The 19805-nt window shown below is 43.4% G+C and overlaps 2 pseudogenes; one reads left to right on the forward strand and one right to left on the reverse strand.

Annotated features, from left to right (window-relative positions):
• The first annotated feature begins 596 nt into the window (after positions 1-596).
• LOC135536592 (early growth response protein 2b-like) lies at positions 597-3422 on the forward strand (annotated as a pseudogene).
• A 4238-nt stretch (positions 3423-7660) lies between these two features.
• On the reverse strand, positions 7661-10871 carry LOC135536594 (2-aminoethanethiol dioxygenase-like; annotated as a pseudogene).
• Positions 10872-19805: the final 8934 nt, after the last annotated feature.

Genomic DNA, 19805 nt, shown 5'->3' on the forward strand with positions numbered 1-19805 from the left:
TGTAGCCCAGTCTTTCCTAAAGCAAAGCCTATTCAAACGACCCTGACAAAGTTTCCGAGTCTAATGCAGCAAAGGTGAAAATTCCGTGATTGTGGCTCTCATTTGATTGTGGTTTGCGATGGTAGTTCTGTCGCTGCTCTTGCTCGGCAAGACTCGATAGTTTCCGACGCTCATATTCCGGAATAGAACCCTTATATGTAGGCAGGGGTGTTCTTAGATTTACCGGATAAAACCATGTATGGCTTCGAGAGAAGAACCGGAATTCCTATTTGAAGGCGATGTGTAGAGGAAACATTTCAAATCGTATACATCAGATACGCTTGTAACATTGATGTCCGTCTAAACTGATAACATGCCATCTTGCATTCGTTCATTTCTTTACACCTATATTGTTTTATCATTTTCGTGCTAATGGAAACTGCATGGAGAAAAAACAAACATATTTTATCGCTTTATATTGGCGAACTTTCACTTGTGGGTTCTCCATTGACAGCCCGGGGCCAATAGGATCCCCCAGCGCCTCCTCTCTCAAACCAAACGGTCCTTGTTTGGGCAGTGACGTAGTGGCGCATTCACTGCCCCACTGATAAATACATACTACTGCTACTCGTGCTGCTAGGATCCGTCATTCACTAAACAGCCTGATGATCTGGAGAGAGTACAGTAGACTATAGAGGTGGTATCAACACACGCTCCAGATTGTGTTAACTTATCCGGACAGGTTATCAGATGTTTCAGTGTAGGATAGGACTGTAAGGCCACACATACTCAACCAGCCGGTATAAAATACCGTTTTAACCCTGGAAACAGCGAGAAGCCGTTAGTTAAATGATGACGGCTAAAACTTTAGAGAAAGTCCCGGTCTCTCTGGGTGGGTATGTCCATCCTGTCTCTGATTCCATCTACTCTGTGGATCATGACAGTCTGCCGCCCGGGGTGGCTATCTTTCCTAACGCTGATTTAGGCGGCCACTACCACGACCATCTTAGCGGAGCTCCAGGTAAGCGTGGACTATACAGGGTGTTGTTTTGATATCATGGGGACCTTTAGAGAATGCAACATGTGCTGTGTTGGTTATTGGAGAGGAAACACATCGGCTACTACGTGTAGGTTATAATATTATGCATAATGTTTGATATTGCATTTTTTCATCTTGGCCAAAGAGATTTTGGAAATATTTTTGAATTAATGGTTGTGGGACAAATGTATGTCTGGATATTTGTATCAATGGTAATAAAACATGTCATGTTTTAGAGGCACATGGCTAGAGTTACGCACTTTTCCCCAAAAAAGTTTGCGTAAAAGTAAAACGGCACCTCTTTGAAAAGTTGAATGAATGACCGGTGGGTAAAGGATGCGAGCGCGCAGCGCGCACCAAACACTGTGCGCACGAGAACGGACCTGCAGGATGTTTTTTTAAAGCTCTCTGATTTGTTTGTTTCGTGATTATCTGCTAAGATGTCTCTTCTTATCTTCCAGATGGCTTGATGAGTGGCGATATGAGCTTAGAGAAACGCTCTCTCGACCTGTCTTACTCTAGCTTCTCCCAGCCACCTAGCCATCGGAACCAGACCTTCACCTACATGGGAAAGTTCTCCATCGACTCTCAGTATCCAGGTAACTGGAACCCCGAGGGCGTCATCAACATTGTGAGTGCGGGGATCCTGGGCATGACCCAGCCATCTTCCGCCTCCTCCTCCCCGGCGTCCTCCGGCTCTCCCGGCCATTTCTCCTCCACGCTCAGCTGCACCATGGCCCAGAACCAGGCCGACATGGAGCACCACCTCTACTCTTCCCCGCCTCCCTACGGCTGTGGGGAGGTCTACCAGGACCCGTCGGCCTTCCTCTCCACCGGGCCCGGTATCTCTTACCCGCCGCCGTCCTACTCCTCCCCTAAGCCCAACACAGACTCGGGTCTCTTCCCCATCATCCCAGACTATGCTGGGTTCTTCCAGCCGACCTGTCAGAGGGACATGCAGGCCATGCCTGACCGCAAGCCCTTCCCCTGCCCACTGGACTCCTTTAGAGTACCCCCACCTCTGACTCCCCTGAACACTATTAGGAACTTTACATTAGGTGGGCCGGTCTCGGATGGACCCAGACTCCCCACCGCGTACAGCCCCCAGAACCTCCCCTGAGACCCATCCTGCGGCCCAGAAAATATCCCAACAGGCCGAGCAAGACCCCGGTCCATGAGCGGCCGTACCCCTGCCCAGCGGAAGGCTGCGACCGGCGGTTCTCTCGGTCTGACGAGCTGACCAGACACATCCGGATCCACACGGGACACAAACCGTTCCAGTGCCGGATCTGCATGAGGAACTTTAGCCGCAGCGACCACCTCACCACGCACATCCGCACGCACACCGGAGAGAAGCCCTTCGCCTGTGATTTCTGTGGCCGTAAGTTCGCGAGGAGCGACGAGCGCAAAAGACACACCAAGATTCATCTCAGACAGAAAGAGAGAAAATCATCCACTGCGCCATCAAACAACACGAACTCTGATCGCTCCGGTACCGGTTCTATAAGCACATCTAGCGGAGTCTGCTCCTCCAGCACGGGACAGCTGGCGGGATGCCCCTCGCGGGCGGTATAGAACACACTATCGCCAATAGGTTTATGGAATACATATTTAGAAACCTTGACGAACTAAAGACAATAGAGATTGAGGTTTAATTGTTTGGAAGCTGCAAGTTCAAAACATAATATGGAACGAACTTTACATGCAACAGCATAATTCTCTTTCATGCGTAATTGCGCATCATTCCGGCTGCGCTCCAAACGTTCCCACGATGTATCCTCTTAGTTTGGTGGCTGAGAGAAACGCACTTTGTTTGCATAGGCTACTGAAGTCAGTCAAGTTAATAGACAATACTTTTAACACGTGGCTGCCTATATCCTCTTCAGGTATCGGGAAGAAACATGTTGAGGATTAATATCAAGCACATTTACACTGACGCGCCAATAGGCTACAATATACACAACGCTGCATGGAAAGAACGTATGTTTGCAATAATTTAGAAGGAAAGGTGTTTTAAATTATTTACTATACAAAAATGTGTCCATTTTAACATGTTCATTGATTGTATTTCCCCCTGTTGTGCCTCGTTTCACACGTTATTTTTGTACATTGTCAATACAAGGACGATTTAATGAATTGTACATTTTGTCATTTAATATCAAAGTTTGATTATATGTATATTTTTGTACACATTGTGCCGTGTAACTATGGAACGTGTTGTGGTTTATGTCTAACAATAAGGAATGTAAATAATTGAACTCAAACCGACTTGACATTTGTTTTTCGTGAATGTTTCCGACTCATATTAAATGTTAATGTTGATTTTTAAAAATCTCAATGGCCTCCAGAAAGGCCTGGTTATTTCTTGTGAACTAAAAACAAATAAAGTAAACTCTGAACAACATGAATATAATGTAATATTATTGGAAAGTACACCAGAAGGGGTGGGCATGGTAATTCCCGTGTAACGTCAGTCTGATGTGAGTCATGCCTTCACAAGGCTGCTCCCACTCACCGTCTATCCGTGCTGTTCTGATGTTGTGGTGAACAACAACTAGAACAGGAAAGATCTTTACCGTTGTTCATGTAGAGATCTATACACACAGGACATCCAATAATACGAATAATAATACGTTAAATAAAGGTAAAAAAAATAATAATAATAATCTGAAGTATATACTTTGATCATCCAAATCTAATGCCGTTGTCTGATCAACATTAAAAACTAATACCGTAGTCTGATCAACATTAAAAACTAATACCGTAGTCTGATCAACATTAAAAACTAATACCGTAGTCTGATCAACATTAAAAACTAATGCCGTAGTCTGATCAACATTAAAGACTAATTCCGTAGTCTGATCAACATTAAAAACTAATACCGTAGTCTGTTCAACATTAAAAACTAATACCGTAGTCTGATCAACATTAAAAACTAATACCGTAGTCTGTTCAACATTAAAAATCTATTGCCGGTAGTCTGATCAACATTAATATCTAATGCCGGTAGTCTGTTCAGCATTAAAGACTAATTCCGTAGTCTGTTCAACATTAATATCTATTGCCGGTAGTCTGATCAACATTAATATCTAATGCCGGTAGTCTGTTCAACATTAATATCTAATACCGTAGTCTGATCAACATTAAAAACGAATACGTAGTCTGTTCAACATTAATATCTATTGCCGGTAGTCTGATCAACATTAATATCTAATGCCGGTAGTCTGATCAACATTAATATCTAATGCCGGTAGTCTGATCAACATTAAAATCTAATGCAGGTAGTCTGATCAACATTAAAATATAATGCCGGTAGTCTGATCAACATTAAAAAAGAACAAAGAGTTGATTGAAACCACAGGATATAGCAACATCTCATGTACAGTATCTTTGTAAACTGTTTTGATCGTAGACAACCGTTGAATGACAGACACACACAACAGGTTGATACAGTAAAGGCCACTTTATAGATCAACAGAACACAACAGTCAACAGAAAAGGTCTGATGGACATTCTACCTGCCACCTAAAGATGTGTCATGAAACATACTTGACACATATCCATGAGACAGTAGATCGTGTTTCCCAACACCAATCGATAGGCCTAAACAACTTTAAGCTGAGTTATATGTCACCAACAAACTGTCTGTCAAAGTCATTTGTGTCATGGTCAAAACATGTTGCTACAGCAGTACCTAGGAAGGGGAGAAGTCTGTCTGTAATAAAGAGCTGCTCTGCCTCCTTAACAGCACTATCAACAAGGCAGGTCCTACAGGCCCTAGTTTCTACCTTCTTAACAACACTATCAACAAGGCAGGTCCTACAGGCCCTAGTTTCTACCTTCTCAACAACACTATCAACAAGGCAGGTCCTACAGGCCCTAGTTTCTACCTTCTTAACAACACTATCAACAAGGCAGGTCCTACAGGTCCTAGTTTCTAACTTCTTAACAACACTATCAACAAGGCAGGTCCTACAGGCCCTAGTTTCTACCTTCTCAACAACACTATCAACAAGGCAGGTCCTACAGGCCCTAGTTTCTACCTTCTCAACAACACTATCAACAAGGCAGGTCCTACAGGCCCTAGTTTCTACCTTCTCAACAACACTATCAACAAGGCAGGTCCTACAGGCCCTAGTTTCTACCTTCTTAACAACACTATCAACAAGGCAGGTCCTACAGGTCCTAGTTTCTAACTTCTTAACAACACTATCAACAAGGCAGGTCCTACAGGCCCTAGTTTCTACCTTCTTAACAACACTATCAACAAGGCAGGTCCTACAGGCCCTAGTTTCTACCTTCTCAACAACACTATCAACAAGGCAGGTCCTACAGGCCCTAGTTTCTACCTTCTCAACAACACTATCAACAAGGCAGGTCCTACAGGCCCTAGTTTCTACCTTCTTAACAACACTATCAACAAGGCAGGTCCTACAGGCCCTAGTTTCTACCTTCTTAACAACACTATCAACAAGGCAGGTCCTACAGGCCCTAGTTTCTACCTTCTTAACAGCACTGTCAACAAGGCAGGTCCTACAGGCCCTAGTTTCTACCTTCTTAACAACACGATCAACAAGGCAGGTCCTACAGGCCCTAGTTTCTACCTTCTTAACAACACGATCAACAAGGCAGGTCCTACAGGCCCTAGTTTTGTTGCACTGGGACGACTGTTCGGTCATGTGGTCAGGTGCCACAAAGAGGGACAATTGTCTCAGAACAGGGAAGCACAGCTGGGCCTTTAATGTACATGGATAGCTAACATTAATAATATGCATGTCAATCTCTCCTGGCTCAAAGTGGAGGAGAGATTGACTTCATCACTACTTGTATTTGTATTTGTATTTGAAAGCACCTGTTGAACTACTTACACACAGCTCAGACACCCAACATATCCCACAAGACATGCCACCAGAGGTCTCTTCACAGTCCCCAAGTCCAGAACAGACTATGGGAGGCGCACAGTACTACATAGAGCCATGACTACATGGAACTCTATTCCACAGTACTACATAGAGCCATGACCACATGGAACTCTATTCCACAGTACTACATGGAACTCTATTCCACAGTACCACATAGAGCCATGACTACATGGAACTCTATTCCACAGTACTACATAGAGCCACGACCACATGGAACTCTATTCCACAGTACTACATAGAGCCATGACTACATGGAACTCTATTCCACAGTACTACATAGAGCCATGACTACATGGAACTCTATTCCACAGTACTACATAGAGCCATGACTACATGGAACTCTATTCCACAGTACCACATAGAGCCATGACTACATAGAACTCTATTCCACAGTACTACATGGAACTCTATTCCACAGTACCACATAGAGCCATGACTACATGGAACTCTATTCCACAGTACTACATAGAGCCACGACCACATGGAACTCTATTCCACAGTACTACATAGAGCCATGACTACATGGAACTCTATTCCACAGTACTACATAGAGCCATGACTACATGGAACTCTATTCCACAGTACTACATAGAGCCATGACTACATGGAACTCTATTCCACAGTACCACATAGAGCCATGACTACATAGAACTCTATTCCACAGTACTACATAGAGCCATGACTACATGGAACTCTATTCCACAGTACTACATAGAGCCATGACTACATGGAAATATATTGCACAGTACTACATACACTTAAAAAGATGAGAGGCCTGTAATTTTCATCATAGGTACACTTCAACTATGACAGACAAAATGAGAAAAAAAATCCAGGAAATCACATTGTAGGATTTTTAATGAATTTATTTGCAAATTATGGTGGGAAAAAGTATTTGGTCAATAACAAAAGTTTATCTCAATACTTTGTTATATACCCTTTGTTGGCAATGACAGAGATCAAACGTTTTCTGTAAGTCTTCACAAGGTTTTCACACACTGTTGCTGGTATTTTACCCGGCCAAACTGACCAATCAGGGGGGGAAAGGCCTTGGTCAGGGTCGTGACCAAGAACCCATTGGCAGTTGTGGACTCAATTGTCATACATACCTTAATAGAAAAGGACTCAATTGTCATACATACCTTAATAGAAAAGGACTCAACTGTCATACATACCTTAATAGAAAAGGACTCAACTGTCATACATACCTTAATAGAAAAGGACTCAACTGTCATACATACCTTAATAGAAAAGGACTCAACTGTCATACATACCTTAATAGAAAAGGACTCAACTGTCATACATACCTTAATAGAAAAGGACTCAACTGTCATACATACCTTAATAGAAAAGGACTCAATTGTCATACATACCTTAATAGAAAAGGACTCAACTGTCACACATACCTCAATAGAAAATGACTCCAGTAAAAGTGGAAGTCACCCAGTAAAATACTACTTCAGTAAAAGTCTAAAACTAGTTCAAATCAAATCAAATCAAATTTATTTATATAGCCCTTCGTACATCAGCTGATATCTCAAAGTGCTGTACAGAAACCCAGCCTAAAACCCCAAACAGCAAGCAATGCAGGTGTAGAAGCACGGTGGCTAGGAAAAACTCCCTAGAAAAAACTATTTGTTTTTAAATATACTTAAGTATCAAAAGTAAAAGCATGAATAATAACAAATAACTTCTAATAAGCAAACCAGACGGAGCAATATTCATGTTTTATTTATTTATTTACAGATAGCCAGGGTCACACGCCAAAACGCAGACATCATTTAAAAACAAAGCATTTGTATTTAGTGAGTCCTCCAGATCAGAGGCAGTAGGGATGACCAGGGATGTTCTCTGTTTAGTGAGTCCGCCAGATCAGAGGCAGTAGGGATGACCAGGGATGTTCTCTGTTTAGTGAGTCCTCCAGATCAGAGGCAGTAAGGATGACCAGGGATGATCTCTGTTTAGTGAGTCCTCCAGATCAGAGACAGTAGGGATGACCAGGGATGATCTCTGTTTAGTGAGTCCTCCAGACCAGAGGCAGTAGGGATGACCAGGGATGTTCTCTGTTTAGTGAGTCCTCCAGACCAGAGGCAGTAGGGATGACCAGGGATGTTCTCTGTTTAGTGAGTCCACCAGATCAGAGACAGTAGGGATGACCAGGGATGTTCTCTTGATAAGTGTGCGAATTGGACCATTTTCTGTCCTGCTAAGCATTCAAAATGTAAAGAGTACTATTGGGTGGCAGGGAAAATGTATGAAGTAAAATGTAAATGTTTTTCTTCAGGAATTTAGTGAAGTAAAAGTCAAAAATATAAATAGTAAAATACAAAATACCCCAAAAAATGACTTAAGTTGTATTTTAAAATATTTTTACTTAATAAGCACTTTACACCACTGCCCGATGGTCACTGACAGAGCTCCTCTGTGGAGATGGGAGAACCTTCCAGAAGGACAACCATCTCTGCAGCATTCCACCAATCAGGCATTTATGGTAGAGTGGACAGATGGAAGCCACTCCTCAGTAAAAGGCACATGACAGCACGCTGGATTTGCCAAAAGGCATGTAAAGATTCTCAGACCATGAGAAACAAGATTCTCTGGTCTGATGGAACCAAGATTGAACTCTTTGGCCTGAATGCCAAGCATCACGTCTGGAGGAAACCTGGCACCATCCCTACGGTGAAGCATAGTGGTGGCAGCATCATGCTGTGGGGATGTTTTTCAGCGCCAGGGACGGCAAGACTAGTCAGAATCAAGGCAAAGATGAACGGAGCAAGGTACAGAGAGATCTTTGATGAAAACCTGCTCCAGAGCGCTCAGGACCTCAGACTGGGGCGAAGGTTCACCTCCAACAGGACAACGACCTTAAGCACACAGACAAGACAACACAGGAATGGCTTCGGGACAAGTCTCTGAATTCTTATGAAAATGTGAAATTGTATTTTTTTATTTGTAATAAATTAGCAAAACGTTCTAAAACCCTTTTTTTGCTTAATCATTATGGGGTATTATGATGTCATTATGGCATATTGTGATGTCATTATGGGGTATTGTGATGTCATTATGGGGTAGTGTGTGTAGATTGATGAGGAAAAACAATTTCATATATTTTAGAATAAAGCTGTTATGTAACAAAATGTGAAAAAAGTCAAGGGGTCTGAATACTTTCCAAAGGCCCTGTATCTGCAGTAAGGCTATAGGTAGAACTTTCATCTGTCCCAAAATAAAAGGCCCTGTATCTGCAGTAAGGCTATAGGTAGAACTTTCATCTGTCCCAAAATAAAAGGCCCTGTATCTGCAGTAAGGCTATAGGTAGAACTTTCATCTGTCCCAAAATAAAAGGCCCTGTATCTGCAGTAAGGCTATAGGTAGAACTTTCATCTGTCCCAAAATAAAAGGCCCTGTATCTGCAGTAAGGCTATAGGTAGAACTTTCATCTGTCCCAAAATAAAAGCCTTCAATTATACACAAAGCTAGTGTTTACACATGCACACATTTGTTTGGAATAAATCAACGAAAGATAGAAAATGTTGTGTGCACATGGAAACTAGACATGATAACTGCTTTCAAAGTTTACATTCAATATTCACATAAGGCATATCATATTTTCAGTTACAAATAAATGGTGTTAAGAGCATAGGACGTTTCTGAGCCTGTTCAGGATGAAAACATCTTATTTGGAAGTTTACAGGAGAAAGTTCAACACTTAAACAAAAGGCCTGTCCCAGAGACATGATCCACCTGCAGTTCATTCACCTGCTCCAACTCATGTCCCAGAGACATTATCCACCTGCAGTTCATTCACCTCCAACTCATGTCCCAGTCACAGTGATTCAGTCTTTTGAAAGTCCTCGGCCGCCCCTATTTGGTCGCAGGTATCCCTGCCTTTACAACACCGACATTAGAAGGAAACCTTGGGCCCGGGGTATGGTTCACCCCCACACCAGAAGCCATCAGGCTGGCCTATCTCTAGTAACCACGTCTCTTCCTCCCACGGCTGCTGTGCCTCTACCTTACTGTCTGCGTCGGGAACAGTCTGTAGGACTTTATAATAATGACAGTCCCTCCCATCTTCAGGGTCATACGGAGGTGCCAGGATGTCGAGGAAAGCAGCCGGTCCATCCACCGTGTCGATCTGATGCAGGTTCTCCCTCTGCGGGGTTAAGATACACGGACTACTGTCATGGGTGAACCACATGGTTGACCGGAGCACAGCCCGCCGCAGAGAGTCCTTCTGGAACGGCAGCAGCGGCGGGTCGAACTGGGTCTCACTCTGCACCTGGTCCGAAGGTTTATCCAACAGGTCAAAACACCTGATACCGACTTTCCCGTATAGAACCTTGAGCATCCCGTTCATACCGGGGTGGTCGTGGAGCGGGATGGACGCCCCGCTGTTCAGTAGAAACACCCCCATACTGAACGACTCCGTCTCGCAGATGTGCATGTACGTGACAGGTGGGTTGTGTTCGGAATGGGAGCCGTTCGGTTTCATCTTCAGGTCTGCAGTCCTGACTTCCGTTAGCAGGGCGATTAGATCCCCCGGTTGTCCAATAATACTTTGTTGTCCCCAATTGCGGATGCATTGAAATCTTTAAATGTGATATTGGCTTGGCTGGCTATTTTCTGAATGAGAGACTTCTTGCTATCCCGTGGCATTTTTCAGGTGGAGACAAATCCGACGCTTATCGATGCTGGTTTTCTTCAGACGCAGCTGAGCAACAGGCAGCAGAAACGGACGGAGTTGGAAACGCTCTTTTCTCCTCGAATCTCGCACAATATCGTCACTCCAGGATGGGACCACGTTCAAACGAAATAAATGCGCGTCTAAAGTTATAATGTAACGTTTTTCATGGTAAATAAATATGGTTTTATCTCCAGAGAATATTCACGGTCCAGAATAATTTCCAAGCTTATCTGATCGTCACGTCCGCAGTGACAGCGAGCACGTAGAGGCAATGCATTTTGGATCTTGAAGTTTAATTTAAAAGTCGGGCAATATATTTCTGTAATTACCCCCCCACCCCGCACAAAAAAATAAAAAACTTTACGACTTTCCAATCCCGTCACTCAACAGGAGTTGTGCCGGGGAAAATATGATTCTCACATATGCTCCTATTATAAGAGAAAAATAATGTTGTCCTTTATAAAACCACTACAATTCCCACCGCCTGTCGGGCTTCCGGAGAGAGGCAGAGAGGGCAAGAGAGAATGGCCAGACAGGCCATTCAACCCGCTCCCCTCCTCCCAGTTTATCCACTCTCTGTCGCTCTCTTCTGGGATGAGGGTTTCTCTTTTTCTCACTTTATTCAGCAATACTTTATGACGTTTTGATGAGTATTGACTTTGTTACAAATACATGTTAAGAGGCGAAGATACAAGTAGATCGAATGCACGTATAAGGGACAGGTGACATACCACGAAGGGTTATCTGATCAGAGGGGACTGTTTCACATTAGAGCACAAAAACATGAATTATACCCCTTTGCCTCAGATCAATAAATGTGAAATCTTATACTATACTATACTACACTATACTACACTGCTCTACACTTCACTATACAGTACTGTACTATACTATACTACACAATACTACACTACGCCATATTTTACTACGCTGCTCTACACCACACTATACTACACTACACTGTACTACACTACACTGTTCGAACACCACACTATACTATAATATACTACACTATACTACATGGCACTATACTATACTATATTATATATACTATACGGTGCTACACTACACTATACTATACTATACTGCACTATACACTATACTATAATATAATACACGATACAACACTACACTATACTAGACTACTCTACACTACAAAATACTATAATATACTATAATATACTACACTGCTCTACACTACACTATACTATAATATACTATAATATACTACAGGATACAACACTACACTATATACTACACTACTCTATACTATAATATACTATAATATAGTACACTGCTCTACACTACAATATGCTACACCATAATATACTACACCTCTCTACACTACACTATACTATATTATACTACATGATACTACACTACATTATAATATACTGTAATATACCACATGATACAACACTACTCTACACTATACTATAATATGCTACACCACACTACTCTACACTATACTATAATATGCTACACTACACCGTACTATACTACATCACACTGCTCTATACTATAATATACTACATGATACTACACTACATTATAATATACTGTAATATACTACATGATACAACACAACACTACACTAAACTATACTATACTACACCACACTACTCTACACTATAATATGCTACACTACACCGTACTATACTACATCACACTGCTCTATACTATAATATACTACCATACTCTACACTACGCTATACTATAATATACTACACACTGCTACAATATACTGTACTATACGACACTGCTTGACACCACACCACACTATAATATACAACATGCTACTACACTACACTATACTAAACCACAATATACATGATACTATACCATAATATTCTACATGATACGACACTACACTAAACTATACTATACTACACAACACTACTCTACACTATACTATGCTACACTACATCACACTGCTGTCAGGACCCGGTTACAAACCTGGTTCTCCGGAGTGAGAAACAGTCACTTAACCAACTGAGCCACGAATATTCAGCAGAACCCAGAAGATGAGGCAGACACAGCAGTACTTAAGACGGTGTATTTAATAAAGTAAAAAAGGAGAAGTCCTTAAATACAAAAATGGCAAATCCAAAAGGTGGTAGGAATAGCACAAAAAAGCCTCAAGAGACACTCAAAAACAAAAACAGAATTCCACAAGAGCATCCACCGGAATCGACAAGAAAACACAGAACACTAGGGCTGGGTGCTAACATACAAACACAGAGCACAGAACTGAGGGAAACTAAGGGTTTAAATACAATCAGGGGAAACGAGGTACAGGTGCAAATAATAATGGGGAACAAGGAAAAAACATAAGGTCAAAAAGCACAATGGGGGCATCTAGTGACCAAAACCCGGAACAACCCTGGCCAAATCCTGACAACTGTTCTATACTATAATATACAGTGCCTTGCGAAAGTATTCGGCCCCCTTGAACTTTGCGACCTTTTGCCACAATTCAGGCTTCAAATATAAAGATATAAAACTGTATTTTTTTGTGAAGAATCAACAACAAGTGGGACACAATCACACAATCATGAAGTGGAACGACATTTATTTGATATTTCAAACTTTTTTAACAAATCAAAAACTGAAAAATTGGGCGTGCAAAATTATTCAGCCCCTTTACTTTCAGTGCAGCAAACTCTCTCCAGAAGTTCAGTGAGGATCTCTGAATGATCCAATGTTGACCTAAATGACTAATGATGATAAATACAATCCACCTGTGTGTAATCAAGTCTCCGTATAAATGCACCTGCACTATGATAGTCTCAGAGGTCCGTTAAAAGCGCAGAGAGCATCATGATGAACAAGGAACACACCAGGCAGGTCCGAGATACTGTTGCGAAGAAGTTTAAAGCCAGATTTGGATACAAAAAGATTTCCCAAGCTTTAAACATCCCAAGGAGCACTGTGCAAGCAATAATATTGAAATGGAAGGAGTATCAGACCACTGCAAATTTACCAAGACCTGGCCGTCCCTCTAAACTTTCAGCTCATACATGGAGAAGACTGATCAGAGATGCAGTCAAGAGGCCCATGATCACTCTGGATGAACTGCAGAGATCTACAGCTGAGGTGGGAGACTCTGTCCATAGGACAACAATCAGTCGTATATTGCACAAATCTGGCCTTTATGGAAGAGTGGCAAGAAGAAAGCCATTTCTTAAAGATATCCATAAAAAGTGTTGTTTAAAGTTTGCCACAAGCCACCTGGGAGACACACCAAACATGTGGAAGAAGGTGCTCTGGTCAGATGAAACCAAAATTGAACTTTTTGGCAACAATGCAAAACGTTGTTTGGCGTAAAAGCAACACAGCTCATCACCCTGAACATACCATACCCACTGTCAAACATGGTGGTGGCAGCATGATGGTTTGGGCCTGCTTTTCTTCAGCAGGGACAGGGAAGATGGTTAAAATTGATGGGAAGATGGATGGAGCCAAATACAGGACCATTCTGGAAGAAAACCCGATGGAGTCTGCGAAAGACCTGAGACTGGGACAGAGATTTGTCTTCCAACAAGACAGTGATCCAAAACATAAAGCAAAATCTACAATGGAATGGTTCAAAAATAAACATATCCAGGTGTTAGAATGGCCAAGTCAAAGTCCAGACCTGAATCCAATCAAGAATCTGTGGAAAGAACTGAAAACTGCTGTTCACAAATGCTCTCCATCCAACCTCACTGAGCTCGAGCTGTTTTGCAAGGAGGAATGGGAAAAAATTTCAGTCTCTCGATGTGCAAAACTGATAGAGACATACCCCAAGCAACTTACAGCTGTAATTGCAGCAAAAGGTGGCGCTACAAAGTATTAACTGAAGAGGGCTGAATAATTTTGCACGCCCAATTTTTCAGTTTTTGATTTGTTGAAAAAGTTTGAAATATCCAATAAATGTCGTTCCTCTTCATGATTGTGTCCCACTTGTTGTTGATTCTTCACAAAAAAATACAGTTTTATATCTTTATGTTTGAAGCCTGAAATGTGGCAAAAGGTCACAAAGTTCAAGGGTGCCGAATACTTTCGCAAGGCACTGTACTACCATACTCTACACTACACTATAATATACTACACACTGCTACAATATACTGTACTATACGACACTGCTTGACACCACACCACACTATAATATACAACATGCTACTACACTACACTATACTACACCACAATATACATGATACTATACCACAATATTCTACATGATACGACACTACACTAAACTATAATATACTACATGCTACTACACTACACTAGACACTGCTATACTACACTATACTATAATATACTACATGCTACTACACTACACTATACTGGACAATACTATACTACACTATACTATAATATACTACATGCTACACCACTACACTATACTACACCATACTATACTATACTGCATGATACGACACTCCACTATAATATACTACACCATACTATACTATACTGCATGATACGACACTCCACTATAATATACTACATGATACTACACTACACTATATTATAATATACCACAAGCTACTACACTACAATATGCTAGACAATGCTATACTACACTATACTATAATATACTACATGCTACTACACTACACGATACTGGACAATGCTATACCATAATGTACTACATGATACTACACTACGCTATACTATACTATACTACATGATACTACACAACACTATGCTATAGAGAATGCTATACCACACTATACTATAATATACTACATGCCACTGCACCACACTATACTAGACAATGCTATACCATAATGTACTACATGATACTACACAACACTATGCTATAGACAATGCTATACTACACAATCCTATACTAGACTACATGCCACTGCACCACACTATACTAGACACTACTATACTACACTATACTGTAAAATACTAAATGATACTACACTACGCTATACTATACTATACTATACTACATGATACTACACAACACTATGCTATAGACAATGCTATACTACACTATACTATAATATACTACACGCCACTGCACCACACTATACTAGACACTGCTATACTACACTATACTATAATATACTACATGCTACTACACTACACTATACTAGACAATGCTATACTACACTTTGCTATAATATACTACATGATACTACACTGCCGTATACTATAAAATAATATACGCTATTCCACTACTGTACGTCCCTAATGGTACCCTATTCCCCTACTGTACATCCCTAATGGCACACTACATCCCTAATGGCACCCTATTCCCCTACTGTACATCCCTAATGGCACCATATTCCCCTACTGTACATCCCTAATGGCACCCTATTCCCCTACTGTACATCCCTATTGGCACCCTACATACCTAATGGCACCCTATTCCCCTACTGTACATCCCTAATGGCACCCTACATCCCTAATGCCACCCTATTCCCCTACTGTACATCCCTAATGGCACCCTACATCCCTAATGGCACCCTACGTCCCTAATGGCACCCTATTCCCCTACTGTACATCCCTAATGGCACCCTACATCCCTAATGGCACCCTATTTCCCTACTGTACATCCCTAATGGCACCCTATTCCCCTACTGTACATCCCTAATGGCACCCTACATCCCTACTGTACATCCCTAATGGCACCCTATTCCCCTACTGTACATCCCTAATGGCACCCTATTCCCCTACTGTACGTCCCTATTGGCACCCTATTCCCCTACTGTACGTCCCTATTGGCACCCTATTCCCCTACTGTACGTCCTATTGGCACCCTATTCCCCTACTGTACATCCCTAATGGCACCCTATTCCCCTACTGTACATCCCTAATGCCACCCTATTCCCCTACTGTACGTCCCTAATGGCACCCTATTCCCCTACTGTACATCCCTAATGCCACCCTATTCCCCTACTGTACGTCCCTAATGGCACCCTATTCCCCTACTGTACGTCCCTATTGGCACCCTATTCCCCTACTGTACGTCCCTAATGGCACCCTATTCCCCTACTGTACATCCCTAATGGCACCCTACACCCCTAATGGCACCCTATTCCCCTACTGTACATCCCTATTGGCACCCTATTCCCCTACTGTCGTCCCTAATGGCACCCTATTCCCCTACTGTACATCCCTAATGGTACCCTATTCCCCTACTGTACATCCCTAATGCCACCCTACATCCCTAATGGCACCCTATTCCCCTACTGTACATCCCTAATGGCACCCTATTCCCCTACTGTACATCCCTAATGGCACCCTACATCCCTAATGGCACCCTATTCCCCTACTGTAAGTCCCTAATGGCACCCTATTCCCCTACTGTACATCCCTAATGCCACCCTACATCCCTAATGGCACCCTATTCCCCTACTGTACGTCCCTATTGGCACCCTAAATCCTTAATGGCACCCTATTCCCCTACTGTACGTCCCTAATGGCACCCTAAATCCCTAATGGCACCCTATTCCCCTACTGAACGTCCCTATTGGCACCCTAAATCCTTAATGGCACCCTATTCCCCTACTGTACGTCCCTAATGGCACCCTACATCCCTAATGGCACCCTATTCCCCTACTGTACATCCCTAATGGCACCCTATTCCCCTACTGTACATCCCTAATGGTACCCTACATCCCTAATGGCACCCTATTCCCCTACTGTACGTCCCTAATGGCACCCTATTCCCCTAATGTACATCCCGAATGGCACCCTAATCCCCTACTGTACATCCCTAATGGCACCCTACGTCCCTAATGGCACCCTATTCCCCTACTGTACATCCCTAATGGCACCCTACGTCCCTAATGGCACCCTAATCCCCTACTGTACATCCCTAATGGCACCCTACGTCCCTAATGGCACCCTATTCCCCTACTGTACATCCCTAATGGCACCCTACATCCCTAATGGCACCCTATTCCCCTACTGTACATCCCTAATGGCACCCTACGTCCCTAATGGCACCCTATTCCCCTACTGTACATCCCTAATGGCACCCTACATCCCTAATGGCACCCTATTTCCCTACTGTACATCCCTAATGGCACCCTATTCCCCTACTGTACATCCCTAATGGCACCCTACATCCCTACTGTACATCCCTAATGGCACCCTATTCCCCTACTGTACATCCCTAATGGCACCCTATTCCCCTACTGTACGTCCCTATTGGCACCCTATTCCCCTACTGTACGTCCCTATTGGCACCCTATTCCCCTACTGTACGTCCCTATTGGCACCCTATTCCCCTACTGTACATCCCTAATGGCACCCTATTCCCCTACTGTACATCCCTAATGCCACCCTATTCCCCTACTGTACGTCCCTAATGGCACCCTATTCCCCTACTGTACATCCCTAATGCCACCCTATTCCCCTACTGTACGTCCCTAATGGCACCCTATTCCCCTACTGTACGTCCCTATTGGCACCCTATTCCCCTACTGTACGTCCCTAATGGCACCCTATTCCCCTACTGTACATCCCTAATGGCACCCTACACCCCTAATGGCACCCTATTCCCCTACTGTACATCCCTATTGGCACCCTATTCCCCTACTGTACGTCCCTAATGGCACCCTATTCCCCTACTGTACATCCCTAATGGTACCCTATTCCCCTACTGTACATCCCTAATGCCACCCTACATCCCTAATGGCACCCTATTCCCCTACTGTACATCCCTAATGGCACCCTATTCCCCTACTGTACATCCCTAATGGCACCCTACATCCCTAATGGCACCCTATTCCCCTACTGTAAGTCCCTAATGGCACCCTATTCCCCTACTGTACATCCCTAATGCCACCCTACATCCCTAATGGCACCCTATTCCCCTACTGTACGTCCCTATTGGCACCCTAAATCCTTAATGGCACCCTATTCCCCTACTGTACGTCCCTAATGGCACCCTAAATCCCTAATGGCACCCTATTCCCCTACTGAACGTCCCTATTGGCACCCTAAATCCTTAATGGCACCCTATTCCCCTACTGTACGTCCCTAATGGCACCCTACATCCCTAATGGCACCCTATTCCCCTACTGTACATCCCTAATGGCACCCTATTCCCCTACTGTACATCCCTAATGGTACCCTACATCCCTAATGGCACCCTATTCCCCTACTGTACGTCCCTAATGGCACCCTATTCCCCTAATGTACATCCCGAATGGCACCCTAATCCCCTACTGTACATCCCTAATGGCACCCTACGTCCCTAATGGCACCCTAATCCCCTACTGTACATCCCTAATGGCACCCTACGTCCCTAATGGCACCCTATTCCCCTACTGTACATCCCTAATGGCACCCTACATCCCTAATGGCACCCTATTCCCCTACTGTACATCCCTAATGGCACCCTACGTCCCTAATGGCACCCTATTCCCCTACTGTACATCCCTAATGGCACCCTACGTCCCTAATGGCACCCTATTCCCCTACTGTACATCCCTAATGGCACCCTACATCCCTAATGACACCCTATTCCCCTACTGTACATCCCTAATGGCACCCTACGTCCCTAATGGCACCCTATTCCCCTACTGTACATCCCTAATGGCACCCTACATCCCTAATGACACCCTATTCCCCTACTGTACATCCCTAATGGCACCCTACACCCCTAATGACACCCTATTCCCCTACTGTACATCCCTAATGGCACCCTACATCCCTAATGGCACCTTATTCCCCTACTGTACGTCCCTATTGGCACCCTACACCCCTAATGGCACCCTATTTCACTACTGTACATCCCTAGTGGCACCCTACATCCCTAATGGCACCCTACATCCCTAATGGCACCCTATTCCCCTACTGTACATCACTAATGGTACCCTACATCCCTAATGGCACCCTATTTCACTACTGACGTCCCTAATGGCACCCTATTCCCCTAATGTACATCCCGAATGGTACCCTAATCCCCTACTGTACATCCCTAATGGCACCCTACGTCCCTAATGGCACCCTATTCCCCTACTGTACATCCCTAATGGCACCCTACATCCCTAATGGCACCCTATACCATTGCTGTACATCTCTATTGGCACCCTATTCCACTACTGTACGTCCCTAATGGCACCCTATTCCCCTACTGTACATCCCTAGTGGCACCTTGCATCCCTAATGGCACCCTACATCCCTAATGGCACCCTATTCCCCTACTGTACATCCCTAATGGTAC

This window comes from Oncorhynchus masou, unplaced genomic scaffold (assembly GCF_036934945.1).
Source record: "Oncorhynchus masou masou isolate Uvic2021 unplaced genomic scaffold, UVic_Omas_1.1 unplaced_scaffold_642, whole genome shotgun sequence".
In the NCBI taxonomy this organism is placed as follows: Eukaryota; Metazoa; Chordata; class Actinopteri; order Salmoniformes; family Salmonidae; genus Oncorhynchus; species Oncorhynchus masou.